General features: G+C 42.3%; 2 pseudogenes; one reads left to right on the top strand and one right to left on the bottom strand.

Moving 5' to 3' along the window:
• Nucleotides 1-14,666, bottom strand: part of LOC111966907 (rho guanine nucleotide exchange factor 10-like protein) — a 38,923-nt pseudogene extending 24,257 nt beyond the window's left edge.
• LOC111966905 (protein RCC2 homolog) lies at nt 13,946-20,500 on the top strand (annotated as a pseudogene).

Below are 20,500 nucleotides of genomic sequence, written 5' to 3'. Positions count from 1 at the left end.
TGGTCCAATTCACGCACAAATCAAGAGAACATCTCTGGTCATCTCTACTGCCTCTGATCTGGTGGACTCACTAAACACAAATGCTTTGTTTGTAAATGTCTGCCTGTTGGAGTGTGCCCCTGGCTCACCATACATTACAATAACAAGAAAATGGTGCCGTCTGGTTTGCTTAATATAAGCGATTTGAAATGATTTATACTTTTACTTTTGATATTTAAGTATATTTAAAACCAAATACTTTGTCTTTTACTCAAGTAGTATTTTACTGTGTGACTTTCACTTTTACGTGAGTCATTTTCTATTAAGAATTCTTTACTTTTACTCAAGTATGACAATTGGGTACCTTTTTCCACCACTGCTTATATGTTTCCAAATACATGTTTTGAGAAGCTCAAAAATTAAAATGCAGGATGAACCTTGTACGGCTGGAGGCAATCTGACTGACTGTTTCACCAAATGCTACTAGAAAACGAGGAATGCAAATAGATACTGAGCTATGAATGCGAATAGATATACTGTATCAGCAAACATTTCTACAGCCTTGAGAGAGGAAAGAAGACTAATTCATTGTAAACAGACTGATCAAATAGGAAAGCGTAGCCCACCTACAGAAACTCCAGGAAAGCTGTCTTGGAAATGCAGGCTTTCTTCATGAGAGCGTTAGTGAAGTTGTTGACACAATTGCTGTACACGTCTAGTACGATTGACCTGGAAAACTGTGGAGAGAAAAATGGATTCAAAATCCAGTCATGTACTATAAAATCAGTGGAAGGATACATGGATGGAAGGGGTGGGGGGAGGATGCATTTTCAAAGTATTCCAAAATGAGTGCCTCTGCGTCCCTTTGACATTTTAAGTAGAAATTGTCCACCAATATTGAAAGCCTATTATATTAAATAAATAGTCCTTTAATATAGACCACATGGAGAATTCAATAAATCAAAATGTTTCTAATGTGCCAACATTCTCCGTCAACCCTGTGTCACTTCTAAGAAGATTTTAACCCACTTATTACCATCATTTCTCCACGTTTCACCATCATTGTAAAGCCTAGTTATTTTGTTGCTTTGTCAAAGTAATTTCTGAACATTATTTACTTCGTCTATCCCTAATTGTAAGGTCAATCCTGTTATGTGAACTGAACTCTCGTTTTAATATGGTGAAACTATTCCTTTTCAAATATTTTTTCAAAAGAAACGTTGCACATCTAATAGTCAAATCATAGAGTAAATGCAGGTGAACTGGTTCTACTCTTTTTGGCCATTTTCTGGTGGAAAACATGTCAACCTTGTTAMCCATAGATAGATAGGCTAGAAATGTTTTATCATTTTTTGCATTCAATTGCCACTGCCTGTTGCACACAAGTTTCCATTCCATGTCACAAGTGGATTTATGGCTGATTTAAGAAGAAATCATCAACCCTGTTACGGTCAACCCTGTTACTTCACTTGGCACCTATTAAAAACTAGGCACTTAGTCGTTTTTTATGAAGTTGAACATGTGCTCTTTATGACAGAAAGTTACACTTCTCAACGCACCGAATTGGTGGAATGACCCAGGTACCAAACAAAAGAAAACWGACTGAAACAGGAATACAAACCCTCATTTTCGTTGGACCTAATAAACACGAACCTGGTCCCTACATTTGAATAGAGCCATCCTCCATACTGACCGAGGCCACAAAGAGGTCTCTGATCTTCTCACTGAGGTCCCACTCGGCCACGCGAGATGCCAGGGGTATCTGACGGGCCTCCGGCTCCAACAAGGGCTTCTGGTACTCCTGGGAACAGTGAGAAGGATAACCAATCAGAGTGATGCTCACTAGTATCTGGCTAGCTGGATTAAGGGAGGCATATAAGCAGACAATGAAAACTCTTACAATATATTACATTTCTCAAAAACAGAAGAAATTAAGAGGTGAAAATAGACCAAATTATTAGGGTGAGGCACATGGGCTACTAACAGCTTACTACACAACATACACTTAGTATCACTTTCGGGACTGTATAGTATACATATCTCYCTGGCATATTACATCATTTATGCAGYAGCAAAGAAGACATTTTTGGACTCACCTTGTTGTGCTGTGCTCACTTGAACAGGAAGGTGACGTGGCGGTCCTTAGTGGGAAAATTTTGTCATCAAAGTCCGGCATTCTCTGGRTTTATGGTGCTTTCAAGACAACTGGGAACTCTGGGGGAAAAAWAGGTTGAATCATGATGTCGTCTGTGATCTTCGTAGCTCTAGAAAGAGGCCAGAGTTTTYGATTTACAATTCCGAGTTGGATGAAAGTTCAAAAYGTATTTTCCCAGTCGTAGTTTGTTTTTCCTGAGTTCCCAGTTGTCTTGAACTCACAGTTAGCTTTAGATTCCTTYCAAACCACTCATTGTTRAATTTGCGATTTCCAACTTGTTGTGTAATGTTTATGTCCAATGGCCGATGAGCACCGATACGTTTTAATTATAATTTCTCTTCCTTATTTCACTTCATATGACAAGGATTAAAAAGGATCTGCCAGTATATTGTCGACTTGATTCATGATGATGACTGCTAGCTAAGATTTTGAAAGTATGATGTTGACATGATCAGTCCGGTCAAAGCTACTGTAGATATAATGTGATTTGACATAATTTTATCTGTGGCCAATGACCTTGAGCCTTATTGGATGGGAACTTCTAATGTAACTCTATGGCAGCACCCAAGAGGCTAGAATTTTCTAAGTCTACCCTTAGACTTGGCGGTGACATAGAATGACTGAAGAGTTTGACTGTGTGATATTAGGTTGCTTCTTGTGTAAATATTTTCCGTCTGGATTTTAATGATTTGTATGAGTGACAGAACTGCTGGCTTGCCCCACCACCACAGAAAGCACCGAGCTAGGCTGAAACACCTGCATTTTGGAGCGCCCTTACTCAAGAAAACAAAAAAGATACCATGTTTGTATGCGGTTTAATTAACTCAATTATATTTTTTACATTGTTTTAAAACTGATATGTGACACGTAGTAATGTGAAAATAACATGCAAAACAGGCAAGCCCCCCCCAAAAAAAATATATACACTACCGATCAAAAGTTTGGGGTCACTTAGAAATGTCCTTGATTTTGAAAGAAAAGCTACGTCCATTAAAATAACATCAAATTGATCAGAAATACAGTCTATACATTGTTAATGTTGTAAATTACCATTGTAGCTGGAAACGACGATTTTTAAAATAGAATATCTACATAGGCCCATTATCAGCAACTATCACTCTTGGGCTACAATGGCACGAGAAATTGCCAAGAAACGGAAGATCTTGTAGAACGCTGTGTACTACTCCCTTCACAGAACAGTGCAAACTGGCTCTAACCAGAATAGAAAGAGGAGTGGGAGGCCCCGGTGCACAACTGAGCAAGAGGACAAGTACATTAGAGTGTCTAGTTTGAGAAACAGACGCCTCACAAGTCCTCAACTGGCAGCTTCATTAAATAGTACCCGCAAAACACCAGTCTCAAAGAGGAGTGGGAGGCCCCGGTGCACAACTGAGCAAGAGGGATGCTGAGGGATGYTGGCCTTCTAGGCAACAGTGAAGRGGCCTCTTCACTGTTGCCTGCCTCTTCACTGTTGCCTAGAAGGCCAGCATCCCTCTTGTTCAGTTGTGCACCGGGGCCTCCCACTCCTCTTTCTATTCTGGTTAGAGCCAGTTTGCGATGTTATGTGAAGGGAGTAGTACACAGCATTGTACAAGATCTTCAGTTTCTTGGCAATTTCTTGCATGGAATAGCCTTMATTTCTCAGAACAAGAATAGATGAGTTTCAGAAGAAAGAACTTTGTTTCTGGCCATTTTGAGCCTGTAATCGAACCCACAAATGCTGATGCTCCAGATACTCAACTAGTCTAAAGAAGGCTGGTTTTATTGCTTCTTTATCAGACCAACAGTTTTCATACTTGCAAAAGGGTTTTCTAATGATCAATTAACCTTTTAAAATGATAAACTTGGATAAGCTAACACAACGTGCCATTGGAACACAGGAGTGATGGTTTCTGATAACGAACATCTGTACGCCTATGTAGATATTCCATAAAAAAATCAGCCGTTTCCAGCTACAATAGTAATTTACAACATTAACAATGTCTACACTGTATTTCTGATCAATTTGATGTTATGGACTTTTTTTTTTTTTTATCTTTCAAAAACAAGGCCATTTCTAAGTGACCTCAACCTTTTGAACGGTAGTGTATATACAGTATATTATTTTTATTTATTTTTGCTAAAAATGTGGAGCTCAAAACAGGCCTTCAATGATGGGTTGCCAGTGTATAAACGGATACTAGTCTTTTCACATATCAGTGGTCAAGGCAGGTAAGATACAGTAAAGGAACCATTTAGGAAAAATGGGACACAGCTGCTGTCTTTCTGTACTCTACGATGATGCGGTGCCTTGAAGTCACAGCTGCACATGGACAGATCCTGCTTGGTCTTGGCACAGCGCTCCTCAGTCACCGCAAGTCCTGAGAAAGCTAAAGTCATAGCCATGCCAATGACTCACGATCCCACATGCAAGTTGGAAGAACAGGTGAGCGGGCGGAATAGCTAGAAGGAAAGAGAGAGGAAAGAGTAGGATAGAGTCAGGGTAGAAGCAAGAGATGCAGCCAGTGAAATCACAAGATGCAAACAGGGTTGACGAAATGATGTCAATTGGAGGTTGATTTGTTTTAGAAAGTGCAGAGAAGCTCAAATGTACACCTTCCTATCGTTCTCCTTAGATAGTCATTATATCAAGACATTGGACCTACTTTGGTTCCATGGTATTCAGGAAAATATATATTTTGAATTGTCTTTCATTCAGCAAGCAAAGACAAGCCATTTGTGTTGCCCTCCTTTACAATAGACCATTTCCCCTTGCTCCTAAGCCTAACCCACAAAACATTTATATACAGTATATATAGTTTCAGAACTCAAATTAAACGTATTTGTAAACATAAAAAAAGGTTTAAAAACATGCATATCATCGATACCTCATATTATAGAAACCATACTCCTGCCTGATCATAACCAACACAGACTCAGAGGAGAAATCAACTTTAGCAGCAGCAGTAGGAGGAGCAGCAATGTGTAGATAAGGTCCCAGAGAGGAAGAAGAGGAACCAAGAGAGACTGCTGACAAAACCACTAAACACACAGCAAGGCAGTACATTTAAACTAGCTGTGTACATGTGCTCCTCAGTATAGGATGAGTGTGTGTTTATTAACCCAACTGTAGTTGAATTAAACACTCATACCTTTTCAGTGGAGGCTGCTGAAGGGAGGACGTCTCATAATAATGGCTGGAAGGGAAWCCATGTGTTTGATGTTGTTGATACCTTTCCACCTATTCCGCTCCAGCCATTACCACGTGCCCGTCCTCCCCAATTAAGGTGCCACCAACCTCCTGTGGTTTGTATAGTCAAGTGTTAGCATATTACACCATAGGGCTACTAGTAAAGTTGGGCATRCATACTAAAATGCTACTACAACCAAAAAAGTGATGTGCATTTGACTTCATAATATGCTTTTCATATGATATTTGAGCCTACATAGTACTGCTATATTTTGGAAAAAACATAGCAACATACCATAGAGACAGTGGAGGCTGCTGAGAGGGAGGACGGCTCATAATATTGTCCGGAATGGAGTGAATGGAACGGTATCAAACACTCCATTCCAGCCATTACACTCCATTCCAGCCATTATTATGAGCCGTCCTCCCCTCTGCAGCCTCCACTGATAGAGATTGCAATATTGTAACTGTTCCATTATGTYSTGTGCGAGCGCACAGGTAGTACCATTTTGAAGTAGTTAGMTGAAAGGGTACATACTGCCACCTGTAGTGTGTTGTTTGAACAGGTATAATGCCAAGATTTGGCGATTTACTGCTACCTGCAKTTATGGAATGTTTGCTCACGAATATTATTAATTGGTTGATCCATCCTGATGACCCGGATGGAATAATRTGATCCTTCCTTAACCCATAGGAAGTTCCACCCAGTTGACTACTTCAAAATGGTGAAAGTYCTCAATGGCGCTGCCCATGCTAAAACAGGATTTTGGGCAYTAGAGTCCTCTATACATCTCCATTCAACAAACACAGACACAATGCTTACATTGATGCAACAGGCATCCTTGGGTGTCATTAAATAATTGTAGCACCAAGTTATGTATAGTATCAAGGTCTGAATAACAAATACAAAAAATATAGAGATTGCAAAAGCAGCTGAGTATACAAAATAAGAGCCCTCCCTATCTTACTACTGCTGTGGGCCATGCAGGGTCTTGACTTTGGTCTCGCTGTCTGCCTACTCATCATAGCGCTCAAATTCACTGCCGCTCCAGCCGTTGTTGGTGCCATGATGGTTCTCTGGCCTCAACGTTCTCATAGATGCAATCTAACACACAACCGGGGAGACATTAATCACATACATTATTTTCTCGCACACATGCATCTGCAGATGCACACACACACACACATGCATGCACACAGGCGTGCACTTACACACACACATATACACACGCACACACCTTCCACAGGAGAGAGGAGGCTCTCACAGGGCACGTCATCATAGTTGACCTCTGGACGACTGGTCCTGAAGATGACGTCTGGACTGGTCATGTAGATGCCATCAGGGCTGGTCGGGCTATTCAGGATGTCATAGCGGCTGGTTGGATTGGTTGTGATGACATTATCGGGGCTAGTGGGGCCAGGTGGGCTGTCTGTGCAGGCCATACCATCTGGACTTTGCAGGCCCTCCGGACTAGACACCTTTTCATTTTCAGAACTTGCTGCATCACCTGGACCTCCTACATCAAGCGTGGGGRAGGTTTCCCTGCAAGAGAGCAGTGCATCATTCCAACCTCAGTTAATTGGTTTGAAGACATTCAGATCAGGGGTCAGCAACAGGCGCTCTTTCGGGCCATTGTCAAAAAGTCGTTACATTTTGGTGATTTTAGTTTTTGGTAAAGCAAAGACTACAATTATCATAAATTCAGCTAAAACTTAGTTTAATTTAGGGAATCTGTTCACCATTCCCACGAATAAAASAGACGTGATCGTGTAATCAAGGTAGGAAATTATTATTTTCAATACAATCAATCTCCTTTCGGGCTTAGTTGTTGTCTATTTGCAGTGTATAAATGATCAGAATTATGTTCCAGCCCCCAGACCATCTGCTCCGACAGAAATCGTCCCGCGGCTGAATCTAGTTGCCTACCCCTGAGTTAGAGCATGCTACATTGGACACTACTACCACTCCCCAGGGTTTTTAGCCATGGGTGACTAGCTAAGTAAACAGACACAAATTGTGGGTTGCAGGTCAATAGATGACTTTCAAGGTTACTACAAGATTACCAATGCAAGGTCAATCTCGTGTACAATCCCACTGGATTTTCCACTGCAATGGGTATCGTGGGAATTTCTACCCAGCATCAAGAGCACTTACAGGCAGGAGATGGTGAAAATCAAAACTATTCCTACAGCCCTGACTAGTGTGGAGCGAATTAGCTTTGGGCCCCTCAGGGTTGAGAGAAAGYCTGTTTCCATGTGGAAAAGTCTGCCCTATCGCTGAAGAATAGGGTTCATGTCCTGGTCAATATAGCATGGTCAATAAATGCACTCCTATTACAGAGGTGAAGGTGACAGCTGTCTCTTGCCCCTATAGGAAATCATGTTGTATCTCTCCATATGTAGGATCTTAATTTGATCACTCTTTTGTTGCGGAGAATGATCCTGCACTGCAGGAAATGCAAACTTGTAGTGTATCTGAGTTTTAAAAAGGCTTCYAAAGTTGGTAATTTCAACTGAAAATTCAGACTTGATTTGCCCAAATGAAAAATGTATCAACCCCAACAAAAATATTAATTAATTATAATCCACTGAATAATTCACATTTCCTGTTGCTGCTGAATTATTTTTCCTATTGTAGCACAGTGGCTCAAATTAAGATCCTACATCTGTAGCTCTATAGTACTTGCATGTTTTGTATCTATATMAGGGAGTATTCCATTTGCAAAGGGGTGTAATATGTCAAATATCCAATAATTGTCACACCCTGATCTGTTTCACCTGTCTTTGTGCTTGTCTCCACCCCCCTCCAGGTGTTGCCCATCTTCCCATTATCCCCTGTGTATTTATACCCGTGTTCTCTGTTTGTCTGTTGCCAGTTTGTTTTGTATTGTCAGGTCTTACCAGGGGGCTTTCCCATCTTCCTTTTTGTCAAGTTCTGTTTCCTAGTTTTCTTGGTTCTGACTATTCTGCCTGCCCTGACCCCGAGCCTGCCTGCCGTCCTGTACCTGTTTGACTCACGAATCCCTGCCTGTCCTCGACCTGCCCTTTGCCTGCCCTGTGTTTACAATAAATAATCTGAGAACTGTACTATCCGCCTCCTGTGTCTGCATCTGGGTTATATCCTGAGGCATGATAGTAATGAGGTTTGCTCCTTTACCCACCAAGAAAGACTATTGTTAATTCCCAATTTCACAAAGTTACTTAACAATAACAATGGTCAATTATTTTCTAAATGAATTTAGCAAGGCCTACATTGGGTATGATTTTGCTATACTGTGTAGGATTGAGGTTGAGATGATAGTGACAGGGACAGGTGGCTTATACTAGAGGACCTCAGGACTGTGGATCACGTAGGGTGGCTAGACTAGTCTGGGGTTTAGAAACGTTTATGCAGTCGCAGAGTGAGCTCTGACACCACACTGAACCACTCCTTGGCTGAGGTGGCTCTGTACGGTGCTTGAACTGAACAAATAATGCACACGCTACTGTGAGGAAACACAGCAGCATGCACGCACACACTCCCGCATGACTGAGATCACACATGTAACTGAGATTCTCATAGACATGCACACCAGTGGAGGCTGCTGAGGGGAGGACGGCTCATAATATTATCGAATGGAGTCAATGGAGTGGTATCTACCACATCAAAGACGTGGTTTACATGTGTTTGATACCATTCCATTGACTCCATTCCAGACATTATGAGCCGTCCTCCCCTCAGCAGCCTCCACTGATGCACACGCACGGCTGAGAGAGAGACCCCGCTGTGTTCTAAATGGGATTTGTAGCCTGTCATGTACTATTATATTTAAATAGATGTTTCCTGTTTTAGAGCAATGATTAGTCTGTACTTAATTGATACAGCTTTGATATGTCTGCATTTGGTTGATACAGCTTTGATTTGTCTGCATTTGATTGGTAAGGCATTAATTTCCATTGGCTTGATGAGGATCTGATTAGTCCTGGTTTGATTTGTTCAGTGTGATTCTGGGCTGGTGTCCCAGGCAGTGCTGATGCCATGCTGTTTTTGTGATTGTGCTGCTTGTAAATCTGTATGATTGTAAAAGTAGGGGAATGCCCAATTTGTGCCACCACAGCCCTGCTGTAAGATTGTCACAAACCTGTCTGAGTGTCTATGCGGTCAGCCTTTTTTAAAGACAGGGGTGTACTAGCACTCATTCACAGAACCTGCAGGATATGACATTGACAGAGACAAGGCTAGATATTGGGTAAACATAACAATGTGTACTGGCTTACAGCATTGCATCACACAATGCTAAATTGCAAGGGAAGGTTTTGCCCCAATAAACCATGAACAACAAGGAACATTTTAATGTTAATTCTGAATATAACCATATTATACAGTAGATAGTGTCCCTTACTTTCAGAAATGTTATTTCTTCTCCCGGAGCTCTCGGTCTGTCCTGACACTCCCAGCTCAGAGCGGCTGAAACATTGACAATAAATATGGGAATCAAAACATCTGGGAGTGACATTGCTTCCATGGATGGTTCATTAAGGGGAGAATACAGCATCAGACCAACATAAAATGTAATTTGAGCAGTAATTGATGTCACAGCCCATGACATTACAAGAGTGTGTAAAGCTGTCATCAAGGCAACTACTTTGAAGAATCTCAAATATAAAATATATTTTGATTTGTTTAACACTTTTTTTGGTTACTAAATGAATCCATATGTGTTATTTTATAGTGTTGATGTCTTCACTATTATTCTACAATGTAGAAAAAAGTAAAAATAAAGAAAAACCCTGGAATGAGTAGGTGTGTCCAAACTTTTGACTGGTACTGTACGTTAACATACAGTTGAAGTCGGAAGTTACAAACACTTAGGTTGGAGTCATTAAAACTCGTTTTTCAACCACTCCACAAATTTCTTGTTAACAAACTATAGTTTTGGCAAGTCAGTTAGGACATCTACTTTGTGCATGACACAAGTAATTTTCCCAACAATTATTTACAGTGTCACGCCCTGACCTTAGAGATCCTTTTTATGTCTCTATTTTGGTTTGGTCAGGGCGTGAGTTGGGGTGGGCATTCTATGTCTTGTGTTCTATGTTTTCTTTTCTGTGTGTTTGGCCGGGTGTGGTTCTCAATCAGAGGCAGCTGTCTATCGTTGTCTCTGATTGAGAACCATACTTAGGTAGCCTTTTTCCACCTGTGTGTTGTGGGTAGTTGTTTTCTGTTTTGTGTGAGTTGCGTTTTGTTCCACTTTTGTTTTTTGTTTCAGTGTTCAGGCTATATTAAAACATCATGAACACGTACCACGCTGCGCTTTGGTCTACTCCTTCTTCCTCAGACGAACGACGTTACATACAGACAGATTATTTCACTTATAATTCACTGTATCACAATTCCAGTGGGTCAGAAGTTTACATACACTAAGTTGACTGCCTTTAAACAGCTTGGAAAATTCCAGAAAATGATGTCATGGCTTTAGAAGCTTCTGATAGGCGAATTTATATAATTTGAGTCAATTGGAGGTGTACCTGTGGATCTATTTCAAGGCCTACCTTCAAACTCAGTGCCTATTTGCTTGACATCATTGAAAAATCTAAAGAAATCAGCCAAGACCTCAGAAAAAGAATTGTAGACCAGAAGTCTGGTTCATCCTTGGGAGCAATATCCAAACACCTGAAGGTACCACGTTCATCTGTACAAACAATAGTACGCAAGTATAAACACCATGGGACCACACAGCTGTCATACCACTCAGGAAGGAGAAGTGTTCTGTCTCCTAGAGAATGTACTTTGGTGCAAAAAGTGCAAATCAAACCCAGAACAACAGCAAAAGACCCTATGAAGATGCTGGAGGAAACAGGTACAAAAGTATCTATATCCACAGTAAAACGAGTCATATATCGACATAACCTGAAAGGCCGCTCAGCAAGGAAGAAGCCACTGCTCCAAAACCGCCATAAAAAAGCCAGACTACGGTTTGCAACTGCACATAGGGACAAAGATCGCACTTATTGGAGAAATGTCCTCTGGTCTGATGAAACAAAAATAGAACTGTTTGGCCGTAATGACTATCGTTATGTTTGGAGGAAAAAGTGGATGCTTGCAAGCCGAAGAACACCATCCCAACCGTGAAGCATGGGGGTGGCAGCATCATGTTGTCGGGGTGCTTTGCTGCAGGAGGGACTGGTGCACTTCCCAAAATAGATGGCATCATGAGGAGGGAAAATTATGTGGATATATTGAAGCAACATCTCAAGACATCAGTCAGGAAGTTAGCAAAAAAAAAATTGGAGACCCTCTGCAGTATTGCAGAATTATGTTTTTCCTCTTTGTTATCTACATCCTTTTCAGAATGCACATCTCACAATGGGTTGCTCTGTAAGCCTATCAAATGCATCAGGTCACTCTCCTGAAATCTGGAGGTCACCCCCCACCACACCACAGGAGGTTGGTGTAACGGCCGTCTGATGAAGAATGGGGAGTGGACCAAAGCGCAGCGTGGTACGTGTTCATGATTTTTTATTTAACTCAGAACACTACGAACAAAAATAACAAAGAGACACACAAACAGTTCTGTAAGGTAACCAAACTAAACAGAAAACAACTATCCACAAAACACAGGTGGGAAAAGGCTACCTAAGTATGGTTCTCAATCAGAGACAACGATAGACAGCTGCCTCTGATTGAGAACCACACCCGGCCAAACACACAGAAATAGAAAACATAGAACACAAAACATAGAATGCCCACCCCAACTCACGCCCTGACCAAACCAAAATAGAGACATAAAAAGGATCTCTAAGGTCAGGGCGTGACAGTTGGTTGCACTTTAATTGGGCAGAACAGGCTCATGGGAATGGTTTTCATGTGTTTGATGCCATTCCATTCACCCCCTTCCAGCCATTATTATGAGCCATCCTCCCCTCCACTCACTAGTGGGGTCCAGGCTCTATTGCAATGTGATGATACAGAGAGTAATGKACAGCCACAGACAATGAGGTCTCAGCTCCTTGTTCTCGGTAAAGACAGTTTTAGCTTCATGAACTTAGTGCAACTCAGCTTACCCTATCATACAAATCTAAGGCTGTTTTGCCCCATTTTGTTTTTACATTGTCTACAATGTATAGCACCAAATATGTTTTAAACGATCATGTCAGTCTAATTGACCTTCAGGCATTCTGAATTTCAGAGTGGTTAGCTAAGTCCCATCCCTAAGCGTACTAGCTTACCAAACAAAGTGGAAGGGTCAGGCTGTTGAAATGAACACTTTCAAGTATGTAATTCACTGACATTTAGCAATGAGCTCTGGTCAAAAATGTCCCCTTTCATCTGTGGCTCTAGCCTAGATAATACAAAAATGTGCTTTTGGATGGTATGCACATCYTCGTCACAAGAGGGCGACATGATACTTTGGTCGCTTCATGGGTTGTAGTTTTCTTTACATTTTCCAAGTACCATGTATTTCTATGTTGTAGTACCCGCCAGGCCGGCATGTCACGTCTCAGCACATATTCACATTTTAACAAAAAAGACAAAGGCAAAGGGGGAGGGCTCATAGCGATAAAGCAGACCATCAATCAAAAGACTTATAGGCCAGACATCCACAGCAAACGAATCCCAGGTAAACATTGAAACATATACTGAACAAAAATATAAACGCAACATGCAACAATTAAAAATATTTGAGTGAGTTACAGTTCATAAATTCATTAGGCCCTAATATATGGATTTCACATGACTGGTAACACAGAAATGCATCTGTTGGTCACAGATACCTTAAAAAAAAGTTAGCGGTGTGGATCAGAAAACCAGTCAGTATCTGGTGTGACCACCATTTTCCTCATGCATGCAGTGCATGCTACATATCTCCTTCGCATAGAGTTGATCAGGCTGTTGATTGTGGGCTGTGGAATGTTGTCCCACTCCTCTTCAATGTGTGCCAAGTTGCTGGATATTGGCGGGAACTGGAACACGCTGTCGTACACGTTGATCCAGAGCATCCCAAACTTGCTCAATGGGTGGTGATGTCTGGTGAGTATGCAGGCTATGGAAGAAGTGGGACATTTTCAGTTTCCAGTAATTGTGTACAGATCCTTCCGAAATGGGGCCATGCATTATGCTGAAACATGAGGTGATGGCGACGTATGACTGGCACAACAATGGGCCTCAGGATCTCGTCACGATACCTCTGTGCATTCAAATTGCCATCGATAAAATGCAATTGTGTTCGTTGTCCGTAGTTTATGCCTGCCCATACCATAACCCCACCACCACCATGGGGCACTCTGTTCACAACGTTGACACAAGCAAACCGCTCGCCCACACGACGCCATACACATGGTCTGTGGCTGTGACGTTGGAGGCGGCTTATGGTAGAGAAATAAACATACAATTTTCTGGAAACAGCTCTGGTGGACATTCTTGCAGTCATTATGCACATACATGCACACAGCATGCACACACAGCACATTTTAGAGTGGCCTTTTATTGTCCCCAGCACAAGGTGTACCTATGTAATGATCATGCTGTTTAATCAGCTTCTTGATATGCCACACCTGTCAGGTGGATTTATTATTTTGGCAAAAGAGAAATGTTCACTAACAAGGATGTAAACAAGTTTGTGCCTATGGAACATTTCTGGGATATTTTATTTCAGCTCATGAAACATGGAACCAACACTTTACATGTTGCATTTATATTTTGGCTCAGTGTATATGTTACAACTTTTATCACAAGCTGTAACGTATACATAAGGGAGAGTTATGGCTTTTTGCATTATCCAACTGTAGTTAATTATAAATGTAGGCAGTACTCACGTGGTTTCATCGAGCCGGAGACTGCAGATTCTTTTGTTCAAAAAAATCCATCAAAAAACGAGGAAGACGGACAGACACTAGAGAATCAGGAAATCCTTCTGCAGGCGTTAATTAGTCACCGAATTAGAAGTAAAATAATCTGAAATCAAGAGGTTTAGCAACTTTTAGTTGGAGAAGCGAAAGTTTTTCATCGGTGTATTAGCTAGCTAACGTTAGTTAACGTTACTCAAGGTTTGTGTCTTTGTTTAGATATCGATAGCTTACACTAGCTGGCCTTAGTTAGTGACGTTAGCTGGCTAGCTAGATTAGCTAGCTAACTAATTCATTTTTTTATCAAGTGAAACCGTGCGCTGTGTGGCTATTTTCGTATTTTTCCGTAGTTTAATAGTTGTCTGTTGTTCAGTAGGTAGTAGCCTCAGATTATGTTAGCACAAAGACAAAAATGCGGACAACTGAGTGCTAGAATTCATTACTAGCGCGAGTTGCTATGTTAATCGTGCCCAAAATAGGTGGCTTTCTAACTTGTGTGTACTTGGACTTCAATTTAACGTGTAAATGACAAGCCATTTACGCTTAGTTTTCCTTTGACTGTTTACATGTCTTTCCTCTCAAGAGCATTGCGTTGTCAGCAATAATAGTTTGGTTTCGGTTGTATTGATATCCAAATGCATGTCTGTGTTTTCACCCCCACTTTAATAGATATTTTGACAAACATGCCACGCAAGAAGGTAACAGAAGTCTCAGGGAATGGTGGGATCAAGAGGAAGCGGGCAGGAGGCAAAAAAAAGGAAAGGGAGTTCAGCAGTGATGATGAGTTTGACGATTATGAAGAGCAGGAAAACACAAAGAAACCTGGCAAGCCTGCTACAAAGTCAGGCCTTCAACCAGTCACTGTCGCGGACGATATCAAGGAAAAAATAGTAAGTCCTCCTGACCTGCATGAGGTTGTCGAACATTGTTCAGGTAATCAAGGGAGGGGGTTTGTGATGTGACTATATAGAATTGTGGTTAATGTGAACGGAGAATGTAACAACATGTTATTAGTCACTTGTAAATCAAGGGTGCTTATGCAGTGCTAGAACAAAACATCAGGAGAAACGTTAAGATRAAGCTGATCCCTGTATTGTTATTTCTATAGAAACTTGACTTACCTAAAGTCAAAGGTCAACTGCTCATTTTCGGAGCCACCAACTGGGATCTCATCGGAAGGAAAGAGGTGCCAAAAGCACAAGGTATAACCCTGCCCAGTCCTGTACGTTGCTGTATGCAATACTCCACTCAGTTGTCCCTTAATAGCACTTGTGTCACCAACTTTGAAAGTAGTTTTTCCTGTCTTTCTACTGACAATCTTGAAGCAATCCTCATAATTGACTGCAGTATTGAACTGTTCCTGTTTCTTATCAAATCAAACGTTAAAGTGCATTTAAAAATGCAACCGACTTTACGTTAAAATTGTGCTGTGTGTGTGTGTGTGGTCTCTCAGTGGCCTTCAGGAACCTAGGCCAGAACTTGTGGGGTCCTCACCGCTACGGCAGCCTGAGTGACGTGCAGGTCAGCAGTGTGGTGTCTGGGCCCTGTGCTGCCCACAGCCTCCTAATCACCACTGAGGGCAAGCTCTGGAGCTGGGGTAGGAATGTATACTGTAATAGCTCATAGTTTATACCTTGTATGTATATGTCTCATAGATGTAATCATTCTAGCTTGTTTGAGTCCAGGAGAAAGGATCCAATATTGACTTCTTTCTCCTCTTTGCAGGTCGAAATGAAAAGGGTCAGCTGGGTCACGGGCGACACCAAGCGCCTGGAGGCCCCAAAGCTGATTGAGCCCTCGCCAGACGACAGTGGTGGTGGCTGCCAGCCTGTGGACCGCAACCACACCCTGCATTGACAGAGGGTGGCACCGCCTACTCGTTTGGAGAGAACAAACTGGGCCAGCTGGGCCAGGCAACCAAACAGATGCAGTCCTCAGTCCAGCCTGGTAAGCAACATAAACCTCCCCTATTCATCGCCTCATTATTGTGGCTGATTTCATTATAGGTTTAATATGGGCCACTCCTGAGCCTGTGGCTTATCAAAGCTTTCCCTTCCCCTCTCAGATCCAGTACAATGGGCAGCCGTTGGTCAAGGTGGCATGTGGGGCAGAGGTTCAGCATGGCTGGTGGACTGCAAAGGAAACCTCTAACCTCGTTCGGCGTGCCCAGAGTATGGCCAGCCTAGGTTATGTACACACAACTAAAGAGCAGGACTGGACAGATTTAAAATGTAAAAATGTTTCTCTAATGACACATTTTAAAGAGTCACAATGACCCCTTCAAAAATTCATTCTCAGATCAACACTGGCGTTGCACTTATTTTCTGTCTTGTGTTTTGGGTCACAGGACACAACTCTGATGGCAAGTTCATTGCCCGCCGGCCTCAGGCGGCATCGAGTTTGACTGTGAGACCATTGCACGCCGCGTGGCCATCTTCATCGAGAAGAGTAAGGACGGCCAGGTGACGCCTGTACCTAACGTGGTGGTCCGAGACGTCGCCTCCGCCCCTGCAGGAGGCAATCACACGGTGTGGAGGGAAGACCAGGACCTGTATTCAGTCTTGGGAAAACGATCAGTTTGGCCTTTTTAGATCATAATGAATAAACATGACATGTACTTGGGGGACCTGATTCTAGATCAGCACTCCTACTCTGAGACACTTTATAATTAACGGGCTTGATTCCCTACTGTCACAAAATACCCCTTGAGCCAGAAATGTGCATTTTAGAAATAGAAATCATCAGCAATGGTATAAAGCTTTGTCTCGGCAATAGTGTTGGCTGTATTATTAGTGATGTTAGCAATGAGGTGTGTGTTTCCAGCTGATATTGGACTCCCAGAAGCGGGTGTTTTCCTGGGGCTTTGGTGGTTATGGACGGCTGGGTCACACGGAGCAGAAGGACGAGATGGTGCCCAGACTGGTGAACGCTCTTTGACTTCCCCGGGCGGCGGGCATCCCAAGATCTACACTGGCTATCAGTGCTCCTTCGCTATAAAAATGAGATGGGTATGGACACAGATGCTTTAACCCCTTGAATGTCGCACTGATGAAGTAAATCTTTTTAGAAATTATTTTATTTATCACCCCTATTATCAATTTATACCACTATAAACCAAGAATACTACTGTTACTTCCCCAAGTCTGTTGCTCTCCCTACCTATACACTGGTACAAAACAGCATGTCTCTTTCCATGACAGACTGACCATGTGAAAGCTCGCGATCTCTTATTGATGTCACCTGTTAACTCCACTTTAAATCAGTGTAGATGATGGGGAGGTCTGGTTAAAGAAGGATTTTTAAGCCTTGAGACAATTGACATGTGGATTGTGTGTGTGTGCTCTGCAGAGGGTGAATGGGCAAGACAAAAATGTTGCTGCTGAACGGGGTATGGTAGTAGGTGCTAGGCGCACCCGGTTTGAGTGTGTCAAGAACTGCAATGCTGCTGGGGGTTTTCACGCTCAACTGTTTCTCGTGTGTGTCAAGAATGGTCCACTACCAAAGGACATCTAGCCACACTTGACAACAACTGTGGGAAGCATTGGAGTCAACATGGGCCAGCGCAACCCTGTGGAACGCTTTCAACACCTTGTACGAGTCCATGCCCACAACGAACTGAGGCTGTTCTGAGGGCAAAAGGTGGTGCAAGTCAATATTAGGAGGCTGTTCTTAATGTTTGTAACACTGAGTATTTGTAGTGATTTTCAACGCGGTATGTCAACTGATTTTGAACCTAACATCTGTCAGTCTAAAACAATGTAGCCATTACGCCAAAGAGGTGGAACAAATTTGCTGGTGTTTTTTTTATAGAAGCTACAATATTAACATTTTGTGTGCAGGAGGGCTGTTTTCTGGGGGGGTCAAATTACCTCGGGGAGTCCTACCCTGTACCCCCAATCCCGTGCAGGACCTGTGTGGCTGGAAGGTCCCGCGAGTTCTGGCCGTCGGGAAAAGCAGTATCAGTTATCGCTGCCAGACGCACCAGCACATCAGCTGGCGGACCACTCCCCCAACCTTCTGGGGAACTGGTAAGTTTGAATCTGGCCATGGGTCATTATACAACGGCAGAGCTTCTTGCGCACCCAAAGTGCCTGTGACCCTTATAGAAATGTACTTGTGTGCTCGAAAACCTGCTGGAATTGGCACACCTACTTCCTGGCTTCTCTACCTTATGACCATGGTTCGTGATTTGTTACAGGATAACGGAGACAACAAGGCCACATCCTTCCCACTACTGCCTAGGAGGTGAAAGACCCTGGATGGAGTTACACCTGAACGGTTGGAGCAGCAACAGAGAAAATGAAAACAGTGATGAATTTGAATCCCACTTATGTAATCTGTAGATGGGAACTGCATTTATGGTGCATGTCTCACTCTCTTGGGCTGAAACAGTTTGCGGTGTTTGTGGTTGCAGGTTGGTGATGGGATACGCACACTGCCTGGTACATCGCCAGACAGGCATACTCCAGCAGAGAACAGCGAGAAGCTCAAGAACCTGCCAAGTACAACCACGCACGCTCTGCTGATAGGGCACCAATCCAGCGGCCTCATCCCTTTATTTTTTTACTCCAGAGACAACCGATTCTCCAGAATGCACCTGCCCTTTATGTCACCTTTGACAGCCATGATGGATGGCTGGGGGAGGGTGGGCTTCCATGAATATGTATGCATACACTTTGAAAAACCAAGTCAGGTCCTGATGGCCATAGAGTTCAGAAGGCTAACATGAAAAACAATGGCGCCACAACACTAAGACTGAAACAAATCACTGCGCACAGAATACCATCCTGCCTCACCAACGCTTGTTCAGATTTCATACAGCTGGCAGTAGACGAACTCTACCACTCAACTCTCCAAGCACTTATTCTCTCTCCTGGGTTTCTACTCCTACCCCAAAATCATGCAACTCCACTGAAGAGTTCACTATATTTCTCCAATGAAGTCTTTTCATCTTCTGTTGAACTATCATAAGTCCTCTCCCTCACCATAACCAGGTGCTACATCAGTCCTCTTTGGGCAGATTCATTTCCAAGTGGAGGGAATCAACTTCAAGACCAACACTCCATGCCTTTTAAAATTGTACGTTTGGGGTCATGGAGTAAATGTTTCTTTGTTGTTTTTCCCAAAGACCAATTGCCTTGAATTTTAGTTTAATTTGTTCATGAGGTCCATAGGCAGTATTAGTCTTTGTCAGGTCGATCTGTAATGCATTAGTCAGAACACAATCGGGCATTGAGACATTTGTGTCACAAGTTGAAATGCTTCCGGCCATTTGACTTTACTGTTAAGCAATTTCTTTGGGTTTCTCTCACTGTGTATGATTAAATCGTTGGCCGTTGAGGAATGCGCAACTGTCCCTTCAAAGGCCACTGTCTGCTTTTTGTTGTCATTCCTGATATTCTGTTTGATTTTTTCCGCCCCTATTAACTTTTTAGCCTGGGAAACCAGCTGTGGACACTGCAGTCTTATGGGAATGAATGAAAACCAGCATGAATTTGATTTTGGGAGGACTTGAAGTTGTGTGCCTCTGTTTTAGTGTGAATCTGCAACTGCTGTTAAAATTCTTTATTTTCATAAACTCCTGTGTTGAGCATCCTAAATAATTGCCCAATAAGATTATGTTAATTATGAATTTATCGTGAATTTGAAGGGGGGGGGACATGATGTAAGATGCTACCCTGGTATTACAAATTATGTATTGGCTACTAAAGCAACAACCTACTTGCTGTTGCAAATGGAGTTTTGATGCAAAAATCTGATAATCAAATGCTACTATTATGCCTGGCCCTAATTTTGAATTATGTCACAGAAACATGAAGGCCTGAGTATTGATCAGTTTCTGGGCCAATTTGGTGAATGCGCCACTGCTTCAGAAAGCCTTGGTTTCCCCATTTACTAGTGGACAGGCCACTGGTAGGAAAATGCCTTATTTTTTTTTCCCGTTTCGGTCTGTCCGATCTGGCTCAGTTACAGTAATCTAGCGTGAGAACAAAAAAAAGCGTTGTTACGGTCATTCGGAAAGTAATTCAAGACCCCTTTTTCAACATTTAGGTTCAAATTTTTATTCCAAAAATTGATTAAATGGTTTTATTTCCCTGCAATCTACACACTACACCACATAATGACAAGCGTAATACAGGTTGACATTATTGCCCATTAATAATTTTTTAAACTCAAAAATCTTAAATTTACATAAGTACTTCAGATCCTTTACTAGTACTTTGGTGAAGCACCTTTGGAAGCAATTACAGCCCGAGTTTGGGAATGACGCCACATAGCTTTGGCACACTGTATTTGGGGGTTCTCTCTCATTCTCTGCAGCATCCTCTCATGCTTTTCAGGTTGGTGGGGAGCGTCGCTGCCACAACTAA

Source organism: Salvelinus sp. IW2-2015, linkage group LG7 (genome assembly GCF_002910315.2).
Source record: "Salvelinus sp. IW2-2015 linkage group LG7, ASM291031v2, whole genome shotgun sequence".
Classification (NCBI taxonomy): Eukaryota; Metazoa; Chordata; class Actinopteri; order Salmoniformes; family Salmonidae; genus Salvelinus; species Salvelinus sp. IW2-2015.
Note: the sequence above shows the minus strand (reverse complement) of the source record. Positions and strands in the feature narration are given on the sequence as shown.